General features: G+C 44.9%; 1 protein-coding gene across 5 annotated transcripts in view; it reads left to right on the top strand.

Annotated features, from left to right (window-relative positions):
- Positions 1–19,485, top strand: part of PHACTR1 (phosphatase and actin regulator 1) — a 302,761-nt gene that overhangs the window by 52,192 nt on the left and 231,084 nt on the right. Inside the window, exons 1-2 of one of the 5 annotated variants that reach the window (XM_045006117.1) lie at positions 2,575–2,604; positions 3,008–3,078. The exons of 1 other annotated variant lie outside the window; for it this stretch is intronic. The gene's annotated coding sequence lies outside the window, so the exon portion shown is untranslated. Of the gene's footprint in view, positions 1–2,574; positions 2,605–2,959; positions 3,079–3,101; positions 3,138–3,627; positions 3,684–19,485 lie in introns of those variants that run through there. 3 more of the 5 variants (XM_045006118.1, XM_045006121.1, XM_045006120.1) reach the window with 3 other exon arrangements.

Here is a 19,485-nt window from a genome sequence, read left to right as displayed (position 1 = left end):
TAAAACCTGTTAGTCCAGGAAACACAAACCAAAGCAAACCACCACCACCTACAGCAAAACAAACCCCCAACGGGCACCAGAACACCGGCAGAACACCACCTACTCTTTTCACTGGCCTGTCTATTCCTCTGCCTAGCTCTCTTAGTCTTCCTCGCAAACTCCCCTTGCAAACTCCCAATGAAACTCTCCTGTTTACAGCTCTGTTTGCTGGCTCCAGTTTTAGGGGTTTATTCTGCCGCCTATCACTAGAGGCACCTTCCGTGTAAAATCAATAGCAATAACAAAGACTCCTGTGGATTTCCTGGGGTCTGTGGCTTATCTCCCTGTTCAGAGTAAATGCTTTGCCTGGGGTAGGATTTGTTGTTGTTAATTCTTTTTTTATTATTATTCCCCTCTCTTTCTTGCTTGATAGGGATTTATGGGGTGGAAGAGGGTGGCAGTGGCATGAGTGTCATTCTCAAGGTGGGGAAAGGCTTTTTCAAAAAGGGAAGTGTTGCAACATTTCTTAAAGATAATCAGACTCTAGAATAGATTCACTTGATCTTCTCTAGAAGTTTGGTGCATAGACAGTTCCCTCAATTGAAAATGCTACCAGCTCAGAATGAACAAAACAGCAATGTGAGTGGTGAGGTTATGCATCCACCTTATTCCCAGTAGTTCCACTTTTTTGTTGCATTTTGTTATTATGATTTTCAGCCATTCATTAGCTAACTTCGCAGCAGGGGATGAAGGTACATAATGGCTTATAAACCTTTCAGAATGGTGCAGTTTAAAGAAAGATTGGGAGGAGAGAGAGTGCTCCAGCTGGATCTAGTAAGAAGAGCATGTTCCAGGTGAGAAGAAAGCCTGGAGATGAACATGAAGGAAAGACATGAGGGAACTGATTTTTACCTATAGGTTTGTATAGCACCTACTACAATGGGGCTCTGGTTCTTGCCTGGGGCACTATTGCCGTACAAATAATAATAATAATAATAATAATAATTAATGGCAATAATAAGTAGGAGCTAGGGCCTTGAATGCAAAGCTAAAGAGCTCATTATTATTATATACTATTGTTATTTATTAGTATAAATTTGATGTGGGAACTGTGGGGGACCCCATGAAAGGATCTGGAGAAAGAAAGGGACAAATTAAATTAAGGGCAGTCTATGAATTAGTAAAATGTAATCCATTAGTCAGATCAAATAGATAAACGTCAATCAATGAAGTAAATCCAGGAACAGATAAAATAGTGTAACCCATTAGCTGAAAGCATTTGGTAATAAATGGGCAGCAATCAATCAGATGAAATAAACAAGGCGTCAAACAGTCAAATGGGGCAACATATGAAGTAGTCCAAGCATAGTGGTGCTATCAGTGGAGGGGCAGAAGTGACAGCTTTCTTCTTTACACCAGACCCGTTGGCAAGGCAGCACCTTGAGTTGGGTCTGAACCAAAGTACTGGCTCAAATCCACGGCACCTTCTGGCCAAACTATGAAGAAGTTCAAATCCAAATCCATATCTTTGCTCCAGGCCTGTCACTATAACAGGACAAACCAAAGCACTGAATCTAAATGTTCCTGACCCATCTGTAGAAAGGCCAAATGTTTCTGTGATATATTTATTTGTGTTTATAAGTAGCTCCATGTGATAGAGTAATATGGCTATGTTCTGTGTGACATTTTCCATTGTATTATATAGTAGAGAAGGGCCTGATCCAAACCCCTCAGATTCACACACTTCCTTTGGAGGAGTGTGGATCTGGATCTAACTCTCGTGACTAACCCCTGTTTGTATAAATGCCTGAATCAACCCTTTTGGATTGGAACAGCCCTAACTCTGGGGAAGGGCTTAACTGGATCCAGATCTGCATCTGAACTTTACAGCTAGGACCTATCTCTAAATTTCCTGCCCCCCAATATAGGTAGTTAACGCATATACGTAAGTTACGTCTTCTGATACCTAGAGCCCTTTCCCCTAAAGGAACTGTTAGTAGCCAGTTTGGTTACTCCTTCAGAAGTCCATGTGCTACTTGACTCCCTTCTAATTCAGGTAGGGGTGTTGAACTACAGCAGAGCCCTCCTTGGTGTCCTGTGTAACAGCAAATGCACATAAACATGCATGCTAGAGATACAGGCTCCTGATCAGAGAGAGCATGGATTTCCATGTCATTGGCTCTTGTTTGTTTCTCTCTTCATGGGTGTGATTTCCAAATCAAAACCCTGAATAGCCTTAGCACAGTTTGAATTATATAATTGTGCTGCTGAGAGTCACATGACTTGCTGTCTGAGTAATTCCCTGCAGAAGGAGAGACGCTGCATGTTAAAAAGCTCAACAAATAGTGTTTAAAACAAAAAGTATATAGCATAGAATTTCCATAGTACTTCATCTGAAATCATCTACTGCTGCAACAGCCACATGTATTTCTGGTTCAAAGCTTAGGGATTTGATGGGTAGAGGACAAGTGGGGATGCTGGGGGGGCATTAGCTGGACCTGTGGTTTGTTTTCTGTTCCCTTCAATAACATCCCTGCCTTCAAAACTGGGTGCATCCGATGTTGAACAAAATGAGTGGCTCACTGGAGACCTCAACAAGCAGCTAGGAATCATTGCCTTGTGGAGGTAAGAAGCAATCACATTCCTAATAGTTGTGTAAAACCCATTATTACTTTTCTGTGACTGTGTAAGATAGAAGAAGAGAGAGTAAACAACTGGCACCTCTGTAAACTGGCAGGGGTCTGCTGAAGATATATTTATAGGAAACGTAATGGGGAGGAGAAAGAGGTACACACTGAATGTAACCTTTTATTATCACATAAATTCCTTGGTGCTGTTTTCAGGACTGTTAATTGGATTGATTGTTCTGAACTCTCTATCTCCCTTTCACATGTGAGTTGGCCAGTGAATTGTAACTTGTTTCGACTGGCTGAATCAAAAGGAGAAGGGGTTGTCTGGCACTGCAAGGCTGTATGAGGGTGGGGGGGTGTATTTTCAGACCACAACACTTAAGGAGACTGTTGCTCAGTTTCAGAAAGCACAGCTGTTGCAGAGAGAGAGAGGCAGGAAGTGTGAAAGCAGCTTTGTGATCTCTAACAGGTAGGCAAGAGCATAAACCATATGTTTGTTCCTGGATATTCTTCTTTCTCAAAGAACTGGTAATATAGATCTATATATATTGTTTGGGTTTGCAAAGTCCTTTTGTCTGTTTGTGTTCGTTAGACATGGTTGATGATAGCAGCTGCATGTGTATACCCAAAAGCCAGTGTATGTGTGAATGAGAGATCACTAGGTCTTCTGAAAATCAGTGAGGTATCTGGGATTTGCAGACTAGGGGGGATTCACTTGAAAATCCTACTGCAGTTGAGACATGTGATCAATGCAGGACCACAGCAGGTGATTGTTTGAGGAACCCAAAAAAGTTAATTTAGAAGACCTAAAAAGCCTAGGCATTACCTTCCTGAGCAGCCTCTGTTGCAAACAAGGGAGAGAGCTAGAAAAAGCTGAGAGAGGGAATTTGATCTTCTCTGTTGATTTCTCCTTTGATCCAGTTACTGACATGTGAAAAGAATAATGGAATTGTCCTACCATCTGGTAGCTATCACAGGAAATCCCTGCACACATATATGCAAAGTGGGCAAACCCAAAACCAGGGAGTTGGGGAGAAGGCTTGCCCTTGTGTTTGATTGTTCTCTGTTATATAGGTATGTTGAAATATAATATACCAACTTTCAGACTGAAAGAAGGGGTTAGGTGGAATTAAGATTTGAGATTGGAAAGAAAAAATGTAAGCATACGCATTGGTCAGGAGGTGAGGGCAATATGTCTATAATCATTACGAAATACATAACAATATGTTGCTCTTCTGTAATCCCTTCCTTCCTAAGAGTGCAATATTAATTGAGCTTCCTAATGTGCCTGTGAGGTAGGCATTAGTATTCCTGTTTTTTCAGGTGGGGACACTGAGGCACAGAGCTTGTGGGCTCATTTATGCTACAAGTCTAACTGCCAGAACGTGATCAGGGGTATTTGTGTTGGCAGCTTTTGTCGGACAACATGTTTATAGAGCTGTGTGACAGCCTAAGCCATGATACAGTGATTTAGAGTGTAGCACCATGCTATACTCCTATTCCTGCATTCACACTACATGCTCGATAACTATACAGAGAAATAGTAAAATGTACATTGTAGACAGGCCCTGAATAATTTGACCGAGATCAAACTAGTTTGTAGCACAGCTTGGAACAGCCTTGTGCTTTAACCACTCAACTGTTTCAATTAGACAAAATAGTACTTTTTTTTTTTTCTTGGCATGACCCGACCATATGTTAACTTGGGTAATTACATTCTGCTTACATAAAATTCCCAATGTAGTTTCAACTGGTTATAGTGTTATGTTGTAGATTTGCTGTGTGGAAATCTTGCGCCCTGAAGAAGGCAGCGTTTCAGCAGTAGGGGATATAATCCCTGAACTGTATATATAGTAGTTTGTAAATTTATGAATCAGCATTTTTTGGATCTCTATATAAAAAGTACTACATGAATGTCAGCCTATTTTTAATAACAATATTTCTCACAGTACTCTAGATTACAGGTTGATAAGCATTTGCTTTATTTACTGAATTTTTGTTTTCTAAGTCTGCTGTCAGTGGAGATGTTTATGGTAAAAAGATTGTAGTTAAAAACTGAAAATATGTACACATGCTATCAGATCTGTTGTTCCCATTGTACAGGAGATGCATGTTTCACACAACAGATGTGATTACAGTGTTCAGCTTCTGCCACCCTTGCTCATTTTGAGCAGTACAGTATCTTACTCATGACCCAAAGATTCCCAGGGACACAGAGCCAGACCCTATATATATTGAATACATTGGGTGCTAGGACTAGAAATACTGGTCTGTCAGCTCCAAAAATGCAGGCCTCTACTACTTGAGCTAAAGAAGAAATTTCATACTATTGATATTGGTAGCTGCAGCCACTAGAGAGCATCACCACTCACTAGTTTATACGCACAAAGCCAGTGAATTATATCACCTTGCAATATAATCTCCCAAGGCAGATACATTTGGCCAGATTGATCCTTGTATAAATCCACTGATTTTGATAGAGTTACAGTAGGGATCTGTTTGGTCAAATAGGATCACAGTGATAACTGGTACTGTTAGATATTTTATTAACGTAACTGTTAGATATCTATATCTGGTGGATTTTTTTTTTTTTTGGTCCTTCAGCAATCTCCATAAAAAATGCTCACCGCTTCAAGAAATAGAAATTGAAGACTATGATGTTTCATGTTTATCCATTTACTGCCATGCAGTACAGCCATTGATGACAGTGAGAGTTATGTGTAGATAACCTGGGGAGTACATACCCATTCATTTTTATGAGTGATGGTCAGACTGACAATAGATTAAACCATCAATCTCTCTGTAAGAACCATCATGCTCTGTGGATAGACATCTGCATATTAGAACTTCTCCAAGGAGACTGGATGTGATACACAATGATGACTCTGAATGATCTGGTACAATCTTTCGTTTCATGCATTGATCAGATAAATAATATTGGCTCCAAAAGAATAATTATGGTCAAATAAGGGTGATTTATCAACAGATTAAAACTTATCTGATTTGGCCTTGACCTATAGTAATAGATGGTAACTGGTCTGAACCAAGAGCAGATTCCATATTGCCCAAACTTTCTGATTACACTAGTTATGAGATAGTCCATAAAAACTGTGACGCAGCCTTTCAGGCTCACCTTTGAGTTCATTAAGGAATTATTAAAAAGCTTATTAGAAAAATCCGTGTTTTTAATACTAACCTAAATAAACTACTGAGGACTAAATGTAAATTATATCAGTAGTTTGAATGAATCCAGAAGCTGTGAAACTAATTTAAGGATGAAAATCGAGGCTAATTCTCCAACCTTATCTGTGAGTTTGACTGGCTTGGTAGTACTCTTGCCCTTAGATCAATCACCTAGATTTTACCCAAAGTTTTTGCAATAGAGGTATGCAAAATGTTTACAATAAACCCTGAAACCACATAAAACTTCCCTGGTTTCTAGTTTTCTTACAAGCTCATACCTCAACTCACATTTGTTAAATTGTTCACAAAATGTGAGACTTTGTCATTGTTCTGTCCTTTTTTGTGTTTCATTGTATATTTATTGTTTCTAAAGGAAAAAAATATTTCTAGCTATGCTCTGGGGCCTTTAAAGTTCCTTCTTTTCAACATGAAGGGAGCAGCTTTTTAAGAGAATTTTAGGGTATGTCTACACTACCCGCCGGATTGGTGGGCAGCGATCGATCTAGTGGGGATCAATTTATCGCGTCTTGTCTAGTCGATTTCTGCCTGCCCCCCCACAGTGTAGACAAGGCCTTAGTATTATATAATAGAGATTTCCTCCTCTGCAGGATGAAATCTTTCAGGACAGGTAGAATTTTAAACAGCCAGGGTTTCTGCTATCTGACAATGAATGTTCTTGTTTTGAAAGTAATTCTTGTCCTGCTTCTATGATTACTAGGAAAATAACATAAACTAACAACAAAAAAATGCAGCCATCCAGAACTCGTATTGTACCAAAGCAAAATGGAACACGATTCTCAAATGTTTCCAGTTTTTTCTAAATATAGAACCTGCATTCTTCAAGGTGGTTCCATATTGGGCAAAACATTGGGCAAAATATTTGGCCATAATTATTTTCCTGCATATCTGAACTAACTTTTGGGAAACCCAGGACCAGTTTATAGTTTTACAGCAAAGTCATGCAAAATTTTGCATACATTTAACAAAAAAAAATAGGTGAAACTCAACAACAGTTTCAAAGCTTTGAGATGTTCACTCTTCCAAGCTCTGAGATCTTGATCCAACATCTGAGGATCATCTGTGTAAACCTATGTGGACAGAACTAATTATAATGTTTCCATTAACCTCTATGAAACAAAACTGCTGAGTTTTGCCCAGGTCTCCACAGCTATGTCTTCCTAGGGAGGAGCTGTGTTGTCAAAAGCACATTGCCTTTTATGGCATGTAATAATGATGTGCCTTTTTTTTCTTTCTTTTTTCTTTCTCTTCTTTTGCCCACAATGGCTGGAATTCAGATTTGAGTGTCTGGGTTTAACTCAGTTCCAAAATGTACTTAAGCATGTGGCTTTTGTTTTTCAATAGAATATATCCACTTACAGCTGTAATGCATAGCACTTTAGAAAATAACAGTCCATGATTATGATTTCCTACTGAGAAAGTGGGAGTTGCAGAGATATCCTTTACTTGTTAGCAACATTGTGGTAGATCTTGGCGCAAGCTAACTTCTGGTGTGGTTCTATCATCGGAGTCAATAGAATTGTACCAGGGATGAACTTGTCCCCCTCTTTATATCTTTCTCACCTTTTGCTTTAATGAAGTGCAATGAATTTTTAACTTTACCTGGAACTGTGTTCTACAAGTCTGTAATAGAAAATATCTGCTGATTGATCAGGCTGCTGTGTTCAACATTTAAATTTGCTTATTATGAATGACTGCTATGTCATGGTAATGAGATTTCCTCCAGTTTTACAGCCTGAATCTTGCTGATACATGCAGCCAGGATTTTTAGTGGTATATTACATTCACCCATTCTTTACTAAACTATTTTTAAGTCATTTGGGTGAAAATTGGTGACCTTTTGATGTTCCTTTGAACAAGTGAATGAGAGGGACAGGGAGGGATGTGTTGAAGCAGGCTTTCCTCATACAGTACACTCAGTGCCTGGGTACTTAATTAAGGAAAACCAAAGAGTGGGAGACTCTTAACACTGCTAAATTTTCACTACCTCACCCATCTTGTCTCTCATTTCATACTTGGGCCATTTAATCTCTTTTAGACAAGCGTTCTGACTTTACACAAAGTTGCATAGGAGGAGAGCGAGAGAGAGAGTGCTCTGGGTAAGCTCAAAAGCTTGTTTCTCTCACCAACAGAAGTTGGTCCAGTAAAAGATATTACCTCACCCACTTTGTCTCTCTAATAGCCTGGGACCAACACAGCTAGAACAACACTCCAAGTATAAAATAGCAGATTAGAAAGAAGAACAAAAGATAAATAAGCCATTTGGGAGTTAAAGAAACAGTAGTGTCGTCCCTTGCCCTCCCTCTATTTTTGTCATTAATAGAAACATGTTATGGATGAAGAGATCTGTACAATACAGTTGACTAACTCTACTCTATCCCTTGCCCCAAGGCAGGAATAATCCAGTCAGTAGAGACTCTATATGGATAAATAGTATCTCCCTCCCAGTCTTAAAATTAGAGTTACAGGAGTTAGATAAGATCCCTAGTCAAAGTTCATGGCTCTCCAGGTATCCCATTTGGGAGTAGAAATTGACGGTAGCCAGGTATTTCTTTGTACATTCCTTTTAAATAAATAAGAGTGCAGAGTCCTTAGGGTGACCAGATGCCCTGATTTTTTTTTTTTTTTTTTTATAGGGACAGTCCCGATATTTGGGGTTGTGTCTTATATAGGCGCCTATTACCCACCCACCCCATCCCAATTTTTCACACTTGCTGTGTGGTCACTCTAAGAGTCCTGTGTCTCTGAATACAGACGGAACCAGGAACAAAAAAGAGCAGTACCAGCTCCCTAAGCTTCTTTACCAAACACCAGATCCAAAAGCTGTCTTGTCTTTAGCTTTTTCCAGAGCCACATTGTTCTAAGTTACAGGCTCCTGCTTCAGTTTTTTCTTGCCTCTTTTCCTCGGCCCCTCTCTTTATTCTTGTCTGTGACCTCAGTATCTGCATGTTTTCTCTCACACACTCCCCTACCCAAAACAATACTCAGCCCAAAGCTCCCTGGATGGTTCACACACTCCTTTTTGTCTTAGGTGGGGGTTATGTTATTTGAAGGGTGAGTTCACACCTATCCGCCTCAATGGGCTTTAACCTAATCCATAACAAAGTTTTATCCAGCTCATAATAATACATATCATGACATATGATCCCTGCTCCAAAGAGTTTACAAGCTGAGTAATACGGCAAGCTTTCTCACACTGGGCCTCCCAGTGGTGTGACCTGGAGAGGCCACTGATCTGGTCTACACTGATTGCCATGGCTACTGTCATGGATCCATAGATCCAGTGCTCTTGAATGGCTCTGGAATAATGCCTGTGAAGACCCCCTTCAGTGTGTCAGCACCCTTAGGGTCACACTCTCTCTCCCTGGGGTAAGCCCTGCGGTTTCACCTCCTCCTGGGACTGAACCACAGAGCCTTCGGCGCCCCTGCTTTGCCCCATGAGCTCCCCTCAGCCAGTCCCCCTGCATTTGGACACCTGGGGAAGACTTACACACTCAAAGGGAACAATGGCCCCCCAGCTTCTTGACTCTGGAGTGGCTCGTAGTCAGCATTGTACAAACAGAAGGATTTATTAGATGTCTGAAACACAGTGTAGAAAGTCCTTAGGTTAACACAGAGATCAGAAAGTTACAGCAAAGTCCATCTGGGTCAGTCCTGAGCCCAGAGCTCTCTCTGATCTCCCCCCTTGAGCCCCTGTCCAGAAGTGTCATGCTTCCAGCGGCCCATACATAACAACCCCCAAGGGTACCTCCTCCATCCTTTGTTCTGGTTTCCAGGGCTAAAATGGTCACTTAGCCATCTTCCTTAGTTCTTTTGTTCTCCAGCCCGTCACAGCTGGCTGGCTTCCTGCAGAGGGTGGGCTCTGCTTATCATTAGTTGCTAGGTGCCAAATGGGGACCTTGTCTGGGCCCAGGCCCCAGATAGCTAGGCAACAGTCGCACGTGGATCTCTGAGTCTCTGCAAAGAGCAAACAACCTTTTCCCACCACCGAGTTTAACCATGCACCACATGGGGAAACTGAGGCACACATAGACTTCATACAAAATATTACAGGCAATTCCCACTCTGTCACAGCTATGTCACCCAGGGTGTGAAAATTCCACACCCCTGAGGGACATAGCTATGTCAGCGTAACCCCTGATGTAGACAACGCTAGGTCGATGGAAGCACTCTTCCATCGACCTAGCTACCACCTCTCGGGGAAGTAGATTCACTACAGCGACAGGAGAGCCCTTCCCATCACTGTAGTGAGTGTCTACACTGAAGTGCTACAGCAGCAGCTGCAGTGCTGCAGCTGTGCCACTGCAGCAGTTTGAGTGTAGATATACCCTAGAACTGAGAAGGTAGTTTGGTCCTGTTGCCAAAATTATAACCCCTCTGCAGAGACAGTTATATTACCGCAGTTCCTAAGAACCCTAGTGATGGACCAGAACCCCACTATCACTTAATTATATTACAGTGGTACCTAGAGGCATCTAGTCGGGACACTTTAGGCATTGTACAAACAAAACCAAGTCCCTACCTCCAGAGAGCTCACAGGCTAGGATTTTGACAAGATACAAACTGGTGGCTAACCAGACAAACCAGGGATGCCAATAGCTATCTACTAGGAGGTGAACTGAGACCAGAAACTCATTTCACACAGGATACCAAACAACTATCCAAAGCTAACAACTTTGGATCATTACAATCCTTGATTGTATTTGAACCACTGCTCTAGAGGTGAAAAGCACCATATCTATTTACCAATTCCAGAAGCTGGAAGTACTCTTTTATCTGACTGGTTTTATACTGCAGATATCAAATTCACAGCCTTTGATTGTATGTGGATATCAGGCTGTGTTATGTATATTAGACAGAAGCTTGTTCGAAATGCAATAAACTTTGGCATTCAGCACTGCATAGCTTTTGGAAACGTGGATGCTGACTTTTGGTTTTGCCGGTAGGTGCCCCATCCTGGCTCCACCCACTTCCCCAAGGCCCCGCCCTTACTCTGCCCCACTCCACCTCTTCCTGCCCCCTCTCCTTAGGTCCTCTCCCCTGAACATCTCCTGCCCACTGCTTACTCCTTTCTTCCCCCTCTTGCCTTAACGGCGAGGTGTGTTTGGTGGGGCGGGGGGGCTCAGCCTCCCCCCAAAACTGGCAATTTTCAGCATATTTATACACTGATTTCATATTCTAGTTATTGAATGTGTGTCTATCATTGGCATCTTAACAATATAATCATTATTAAAATAGTAATGAAATATATCATTACATTGTCATGAATTACAGTATATTAAAATCATTACACTCAGCTACAAGCTGTCTTCACTAACATCCCAGTTTAAAGACATGTTTGCTCTGGGCTTCACACCTGCTTAGGGCTTGTTTGGGAGCCGAGGACCACTGATGGCTGTGGGAAGAAGATGGATGGGAGGGACAAGCAGTGGAGAGTCTTTCCCCTCTCTCTTCCTCTTTCTTCTCTCCTTTCCTTTCGCTCTCCCTGCCTCTTTCCCTTTCTCTTGTTTCTTCTCTAAGTCCTTGCTCCCCTTTCTGATGTTTCCCCCTTCTTGCTTCCCTCCCATGTCCCTTTTCCCATCTCTCTCTCTCTCTCTCTGCTCCCCACCTCCTAGTGGCTCTGTCTAGTGCCTGCTCCCACCCACACACTCAAAGTGGCAGAGGAAGTTCCCCTTCCCCGGGCGGGAAGGGTTGCCTAGTGGTTAAGGCACAAGCCTGAGGCTCAGCTGTTCTGGGTTGGATTCTCTGCTCTGCCACAGGCTCCCTGCTTGGCCTTGGGAAAGTCACTTCACCTCTGTGTGCCCCAGATCCTACCTGCTAAATGGGGCTAATCCTGACCCTGCCTCCTAGGCTAAATCCAGTCATGGCTGTGTGATGATACCAAGGTGGGTAGATTTGGGCAGAATTTCTCCACAGCCTGAGAGTGAGAGCCAGCTCCGTTCAAGGGGGACGGGGGAGAGAGGGGCTCAGGCCAGCTCCGCACGGAGTGGGGTTGGGGCTTCAGCCTTGCAGCTTCTGCCACTAGGATGGTTGGGGCCCCCGAGCTGTGGGCTTCAGCCCCACATCTTCTGCCAGGATCCGGGGCATCTCCTCTCGCCCACACCCAGTGCAGCTCCTGACGGGGTCCGGGGCTTCTCCTCCCCCTAATCCACCACTGCACCCACCCCCAGCCCTAGCCTAGCTGGGCTCCCTTGGGTCACCTGATGCCTGCTGGGGGGAGGTGACTGTGTCTGCCCGGCAGAGCTGGCAGTGCAGCCAGAGCTGGTCCCATGGCCGGGAATCGCTCCAGCCCCTCGGGAGTGGCGTGATCAGCCAGGCCAGGACCTGCCCTGGCCGGGGTCCCTCAAGACGCTCTTGCCTGGAGCGGCCCAGCCAAGCCCTCTGCACTGTCTCCTCTTCCACCTGGCTGAGACTGGCCAGGCTTCTGCATCAGTCCCAGGTGGCTCAGCTCCGGGAAGACAGGTGGGGCCCCACAGATGGTGGGAAGCAGAGACTGCCCAGAGCTGGAGGTGGACTGGGGTCCAGCCAGGGGGCTGAGAGAAGCAGGCGGTGGGGCCAGGGGGCAGAGAGGAGCTCTCGGTCAGCTAGCCGAGAGGAGCCGAGTGGTGGTTGGGAGAGCCAGCGGGGTCTTGGGGCGCAGTGCAAGCGGAGCAGGCCGGGGCCCCTTTTGAGCATGGGCCTGGCTCCATGGAGCCACTGTAAACTCAGCACCGCCCATGCCTAACCCTAAGGCACTTTTGTGAGATTCACTCAGCCCCTGCCAGAGCAGGGAGGCACAGAACAGTTGATCTGAGCCTGCCCACCAAACAGCTGATCGCAGCTGCGCGCAGGCTACCCATATGAAACCGCTCATCTGCAGAGGCACCTGCAAAACAGTTGATCTCTGGCCGCCAACAGCTGGTCATCCCAGTGCGTGCTGAACACCCCCTTTTTTTTTTCCATGGGTGCTCCAGTCCCAGAGCACCCACAGAGTCAGTGCCTATGTTTGGAAATAATTTTTCACTTTTAGTAAACAAAGACCTGATCTTCAGTCTGAAGAAGGCCCGTCTTAAGGTAACAGAAGCAAACAAAAATCTTTAGTTTTACTTTTCAAGCCAAAATCCTATTTTATTCTTGGAAGCTAAACTCTTTAATTTGTATTTGGGAAATAATGTAATCTGTAGGTCATACTTGGCTACTTTCCAAATAAAAAATTCTGAACAGTTTGAGGAGAAGATACAGCAAAGTATTGAGCTGAATTGCCTAGGTGTGGGAGAGCTGGGGGTGACATTCAGATAGGGGCTTTTGTGTAGACAGAAATATCATTTAGACCAGGGGCTCTCAAACTGGGAGTTGTGACCCCTTAGGGGGTCGCGAGCTGTCTGCCTTCACCGCAAACCACGCTTCACCCCCAGCATTTATAATAGTGTTAAATATTTTTAAAAGTGTTTTTAATTTATAAGGGGGGGATCTCACTTAAAGGTTTGCTGTGTGAAATGGGTCACCAATACAGAAGGCTCAACCACTGATTTAGATGCCTTTGTACAGACAGTAAATCCAGTTGCTGTTTTTAAGTCTTTGAGACCTCTCTGTCACTTTGGACTGGTTATGGCCACTTCTGTATCTTGAGCTTTCCTGCTTAGAGGCTGCTTTTCCAGAAAGACAAAATATGTGTTAATAGAATCATTGTACTGCTCACCTTCCCATTGCTGCTTGCATTGTTCACTATGTCCAGAATCATGCTCAGTTGAAATAAATGCACCATTTTGATGTTAACTGTGTGACTCTAAATTCCATAGCTTCAGTTTATGATAAAAACAAACAAACAAACCTAGGATGAAATAGTTTGTTCTGTTTTAGACCTAAAAATAGCTAGTGATTTTGGATGCCCACTTGGAGATACCTTTATAGGGGCCTGATTTTCAAAAAGTGCCAAGCACCCACCCTTTGAAAATCAGGCACTTTAAACATGTCTCAAATCAGGCACCCAAAATCACTAGTCAGCCTTGAAAATATAGGCCTTAAAGTTTACTTCATTGACTTATTATTTTAAATAGCCTCTCTTTGACCCCTCAAGGGAAGGGGAAGTAAACACAACCTAATGGCATTCTGTTAGGAAAGCAAAATTATTTTGAAGTGTCTATCCAATTACATGTTCTGTTCAAGGGTAACTTTCAGCATGTCAAAATCTCAGAGCTTAAATGTGGTAGTGGAATAAGAAACCTTGCCCAACTCAGGCTAAAAGTGAATGCAACAAAATGTTATGTTCACAGCAGCGTGTGACATACTTTCCTTTTTTTAAAACGTATTTATAACCCATGAGTGCCTCAGTAAGCACAAGGCATCTGTCTGTGCTTCCCACCATCTCTTTATGTTGTGTGGGTGTCTTTGTTTGGTTAAGAACACAGGAACTGTGCCCTTGCTGTGCTCACAGCATCTGTATGTTATAATTGCCAGCTCACTGGAGAAGACACCTAACAGCCAATGTTGAAGAGTGATAGAGTAGCTCTGGAGAATAGAAGGTTCAGTTCTGCACTAAGGTTGGCATTTATGGATAGCAGGAGTCTAGTGAGAGTGGCTTTTACTGGGGTGCCAGGTGCAGGTGTAACGCCGACAGACCCCGGTCGTTGGTGGGTGGGATCAAACCGGACACTTTTGGAGCTTAGTGTATGAGCCTCTACTGCAGGGGTGGGCAAATTATGGCCTGGGGGCTGCATCCGGCCCTCAAGTTCCTGCCGGGGAGCAGGGTCTAGGGCTTACCCTACTCCGCTTATGGCTCCGCACAGCTCCCGGAAGTAGCAGCATGTCCCCCCTCCGGCTCCTATGTGTAGAGGCAGCCAGGGGGCTCCGCACGCTACCCCTGCCCCAAGTGCCACCCCCACAGCTCCCATTGGCCGGGAACCAAGGCTGATGGGAGCTGCAGGGGCAGCGCCTGTGGATGGGGCAGCACGCAGAGCCGCCTTGCTGCACCTCCGCATAGGAGCCAGAGGGGAGACATGCCGCTACTTCCGGGAGCTGCTTGAAATAAGCGCCATCCGGAGCCTGTGCCCCGACCCCCTCCAGTGCTCCAACCCAGCCCTGATCCCCCTCCCACCCTACAAACGCCTTGGTCCCACCCTCCTGCACCCCAGAGCCTGCCCTCCCAGCTGCAGCCCTCGTTCCCCCACTTGCTCCCCAACTCCCTCCCCAGATCAGAGTCCCCACCTACACCCTGAACTCCTCATTTCTGGCCCCACCTCAAAGCCTGCACCCCCAGCCGGAGCCCTCACCTCTTTCCACACCCCAACACCCAATTTCATAAGCATTCATAGCCCGCCATACAATTTCCATACCCAGATGTGGCCCTCGGGCCAAAAAGTTTGCCCATCCCTGCTCTACTGTGTGAGCTAAAAGCCAGCTGGCTGTTAGCTAAGGCTGTAGAGCAGACTCATTTTCTCTCTCTCTAAGTGGTCTCAGTGCCACTAGATGGGACAGAACACCGCACCCAGGAGGTGTGTGGGTTACACAGGCATCCAAAGGGGCTTTGTTTCATCCCATTCACCCAGGCCAGGAATTAGAAGTGTTAGGGAGCTCTCTCCTCCAGAAGGTGGTGATAGCTTGCCATTAGTAAGTCCAGTTTGGGACTATGGGGCAGAAAGAGTCAATCCTATTGCTTTCACCACCCTTTCCTAATATAGTCCATCCCGTTCTATATATTGATTTAAGATTCTTGCATTCTCTGTAAGAATATGAGAGAGGCCTCCTCCTCTGAGTCTGCAACTACCCATAGAGTGGAGCACAAATAATGCATGATCCCAGCACCTAGAGCAGGGGTGGGAAAACTTTTTGGCCCGAGGGCTACATTGGGGTTGCAAAACTGTATGGAGGGCTGGGTAGGGAAGGCTGTGCCTCCCCAAACAGCCTGGCCCCCACCCCCATCCAACCCCTCCCACTTACTGCCCCCCTCAGGGCCCCCGCCCCCTGACTGCCCCCCACACCCCTAACCGCCTCTGGGACCCCACCCCCTATCCAACCCACCTGCTCCCAGTCCCCTGACTGTTCTGACCCCTATCCACACCCCTGCCCCTTGACAGGCCCCCCAGGACGCCCAAGCTTATCCAACCCGCCCCTCCCCAGTCCCCTGACCACCCCCCAGAACCTCCGCTCCCTGTCCCCTGACTTCCCCCTGGGACCCCCTGCCCCTTATCCAACCCCCCAGTCCCCTTACCATGCAGCTCAGAGCAGCATGTCTGGCAGCCACGCCACCCGGCCGGAACCAGACACACTGCCGTTCTGCTTGGCAGGAGCACGCAACCCCACGGCCCAGAGTGCTGCCCACGCGGCGGTGTGGCTGCAGGGGAGGAGGGACAGTGTGGGAGGGGCTGGGGGCTAGCTTCCCCAGCTGGGAGCTCAAGGGCTGGGCAGGACGGTCCCGCAGGCCTAGTTTGCCCACTTCTGACGTAGAGGGTGAGGGTAGCACCTCTGTGACACACCTAGCCCCTGACAGCCTCAAGAAGGAGAGTCATCCCCAGATACAAAGGAGACTTACTTGCATTGCTTCATGTTTATCAAAAGCAATACAATTTCTGATAACAGTTGTGTTGATGGCTGTGAAAGAGTTCCAGTAACATAAGCCTCTGAATCTTTCAGTGAAGCCCCTGGCTGCCAAAAGAGTAGAGAAAACTAAGGATTGGCCTTATTGAAACCAATGGGAGTATTGTTGTTGGCTTAAGTATGGCTCTAAGAGTCTAGGACCATTTCTTGAATATGAATGTACATTCTGTCAATGTATAATTAAATCTAGACTCTGGAGTACTGGTGAGATCATAATTAACCACAAAAGTTTGAGGAACCAGAATTTGTTACTCTCATAGCTCGGATAATGAGTTATCAGTTTAACATTATCACTCTATACACGAACATGCTGTACTCCATATATGTAAACTTTACCGCGATTGAGTGGCTGCAGCAAATCATAGGCATTAAACTATTTAAAAAAAACAACAAAACAATCCTTAGCTGGCTTCTCTTTCCTCTGTCCACCCACCTTGTCTTTTCTTTTGTTATGGAGAGGTTTGTTAACACAGCTTAATGGCATTAACAAGAGCCATCAAAAAAGCAAAAGAAAGTATGAGGAAAAATAAACTGAAGTGAGGTGAAGAGGAGGACTATAGCTTCAGGCTTCCTGTGGGCCCTTGGTTGAGTCCCTTATGATACATCTTCACTGCAGAATTAACGTAGGGCCATGTCTATGCTACAAAGTTTTGCCAACAAAAATTTTGTTGGCTTACAGGTGCCAATGTTGCTATGTCACTATAGTATATGCAGGCTTGACTGCTTTGTTGGTGCTGCACGTCCTCCCCATTAGAGGCTGTCGGCAGAAGACCTGGTGCTCTGTCTCAAATGGCATCCCAGTGTCCCAAATGCCACCATCTGGTGCAATGCCTCGCAGTGCATTATGGGATATCACTGCACCCAGGGAATGATGGGAGCAGAAGTCAAGTTCTCACACATCCCTTACTTCCATCTCATAATGTTTATTCCATCCCATAATTTGTGTGACTTTTTACAATTCTCACAGTTCATTGTGCTGCTTTTTCATTCTCTCTGCCAGGTCTCTGGCAGAATCATCAACACAGCACAGCTAAGCTGAGTTCTGGTGTCTGTTTTAGAGATAAGATGTATGATTCTCCTATATTTGCAAAACATCAGCAACTACTGCTTCCACAGCAGTAGGTAACTGCAACCCTTGTTGTTCAGTGGGCAATCAGTTCAGGATTGAAAAATCCACCCGGGGGTGGGGCAGTTATCATGTAGGTGTGCAAGACCATTAAGTGTCTCTTGCTGCACAAGACTGTTACTCTCGGCAATGTGCAGCGAATAGTTGAGGGCTTTGAAGCAATGGGCTTCCTGAACTGCTGTGGGACAATAGATAAGACACCTCACCCCAGATTGTTACTGAGTATATAAACAGAAATGCAAGTGCTGATGGATCATCATGGACATTTGACTGGCATTAACGTTGGGTGGTCTGACAAGGTGCTTGATACTTGTGTTTTGAGGAACACAGGGCCTTTCTAAAAGCTCTATCCAGGGACATTTCCCAGACTGGCACGTTGGCATTGGTGGAGTCAAAATGCCAATAGTGATTCTGGGGAACTTGGCCTACCATTTGCATCAATGGCTCATGGTCCCATACACTGGGCACCTAGACAGCACTGAGGAGAGATTTAACGATAGTCTGAGCAGATACAGGATGACTGTTGAATGTGCATTTGGTAGACTGAAGGGGCGCTAGCAATGTCTCATGGCTAGGCTGGATCTTAGGCTATGGCTATACTAGAGAACTTACAGCAGCACAGCTGCATTGATGCAGCTGCACCAGTGTAAGCTCTTGAATGTAGCTGCTCTAAGCTGCTGTGAAAGCTGTCCCATTGGCTTAACTACTCCAGCCCCCGCAAGTGACAGTAGCTATGTCAGTGGAGAAGCTCTCCCATTGGTATAGTGCTGACCACACTGGCACTTTTGTTGGTGTAACTTTTATGTCGCTCAAGGGGTGGTTTATTCACTCCCCTGAGTGTCGTAAGTTATGCCGACAGAAGATTCAGTGAGGTAAATATTCCTGACGTTTTTGCTGCATGCTGTGTCTTGCATAATATTTTTGAAACAAAGGGGGAATTACTACAAAAGGGTGGAGGGGTGAATTGGAAAGACTGTCTGCTGACTTACAAGAGTCAGACGCCAGGTCAATTACAAGAGTCCATCGAGGAGCTGTGTGGTTGAGAGAGGCCTTAGCAGATCTCTTTAATATGTGCCATAGTATTGCCGTGTGATGCTTCTGTGTACTACTTTGTGTAGTTGGCTTGGATGAGGAATTTACATGATTTATAAACTGTTATGAATTTGGGAGACTGGCATTTCTGTCTGGTGATACCCAATAACATACAGTCTTTTTTAAAAAAACCTAAATTTATTGGGTGCAAATACACAATGAACAACTGTACTGACAATGGTAAACTCTGAAGGCATCAACACTTACCAAACCTTTATTACATGTATTAAAAAAGCAAAGTGCCAGGTGCTTGCTGACTGAACCTGAAGTAATCCTAGATCATTGCATGAATAATCATAGTTCTCCTTGGTTTCCACTGCCATGATAAGGGATAGAGTAGGCAATACTCAAACAAGGTGCCAGGAGGAATGTAGGTTCCTGTGTACGTTGAATTATCCAGGGAGTGTGAAGGCTGCTGTGGAGGAGTTCTTTGAGCATTTTGCTCCATATTATTCTGCAACACCTGTATTTGCTGCTTGAGCAGAGTTGTTATGTCCTGGTGCACTTGTCAGTGCATCTCTTGGTCTCTCTGACTTTCCTCTAGGTCCGTCGTCTTTTCCTCACACATGCATTTCTTCCAGTCCTAGTCCTTCTGTTTGGTCTCTATCACGTGGTCCCTCCAATCTCTAGTCTCCTGGTCAGCAGCACCTGAAGACTGGAAAAGCTCTGAAAACGTATTCTCTCATCTGCTTCTTTCTTCTTCTGATCTGGGTCAGTCTTTCATTGGGTGGGGAGGGAGCCCCTGGCAGAGGCAGCTGATAAAGATAGACATTGTTAGATTTACAGTGGTAGCAGAAATGAAAAGTCTCACAACTCCCCTAAAATTTTTCCCATAAAGCTCCTCATAAAAATATACAAAGGGTCAGACTTGTTTCAGGACACTCT

The sequence above is a fragment of the Mauremys mutica genome, chromosome 2 (genome assembly GCF_020497125.1).
Source record: "Mauremys mutica isolate MM-2020 ecotype Southern chromosome 2, ASM2049712v1, whole genome shotgun sequence".
Lineage (NCBI taxonomy): Eukaryota > Metazoa > Chordata > Testudines > Geoemydidae > Mauremys > Mauremys mutica.
This window is presented reverse-complemented; position numbering and strand designations above follow the sequence as displayed.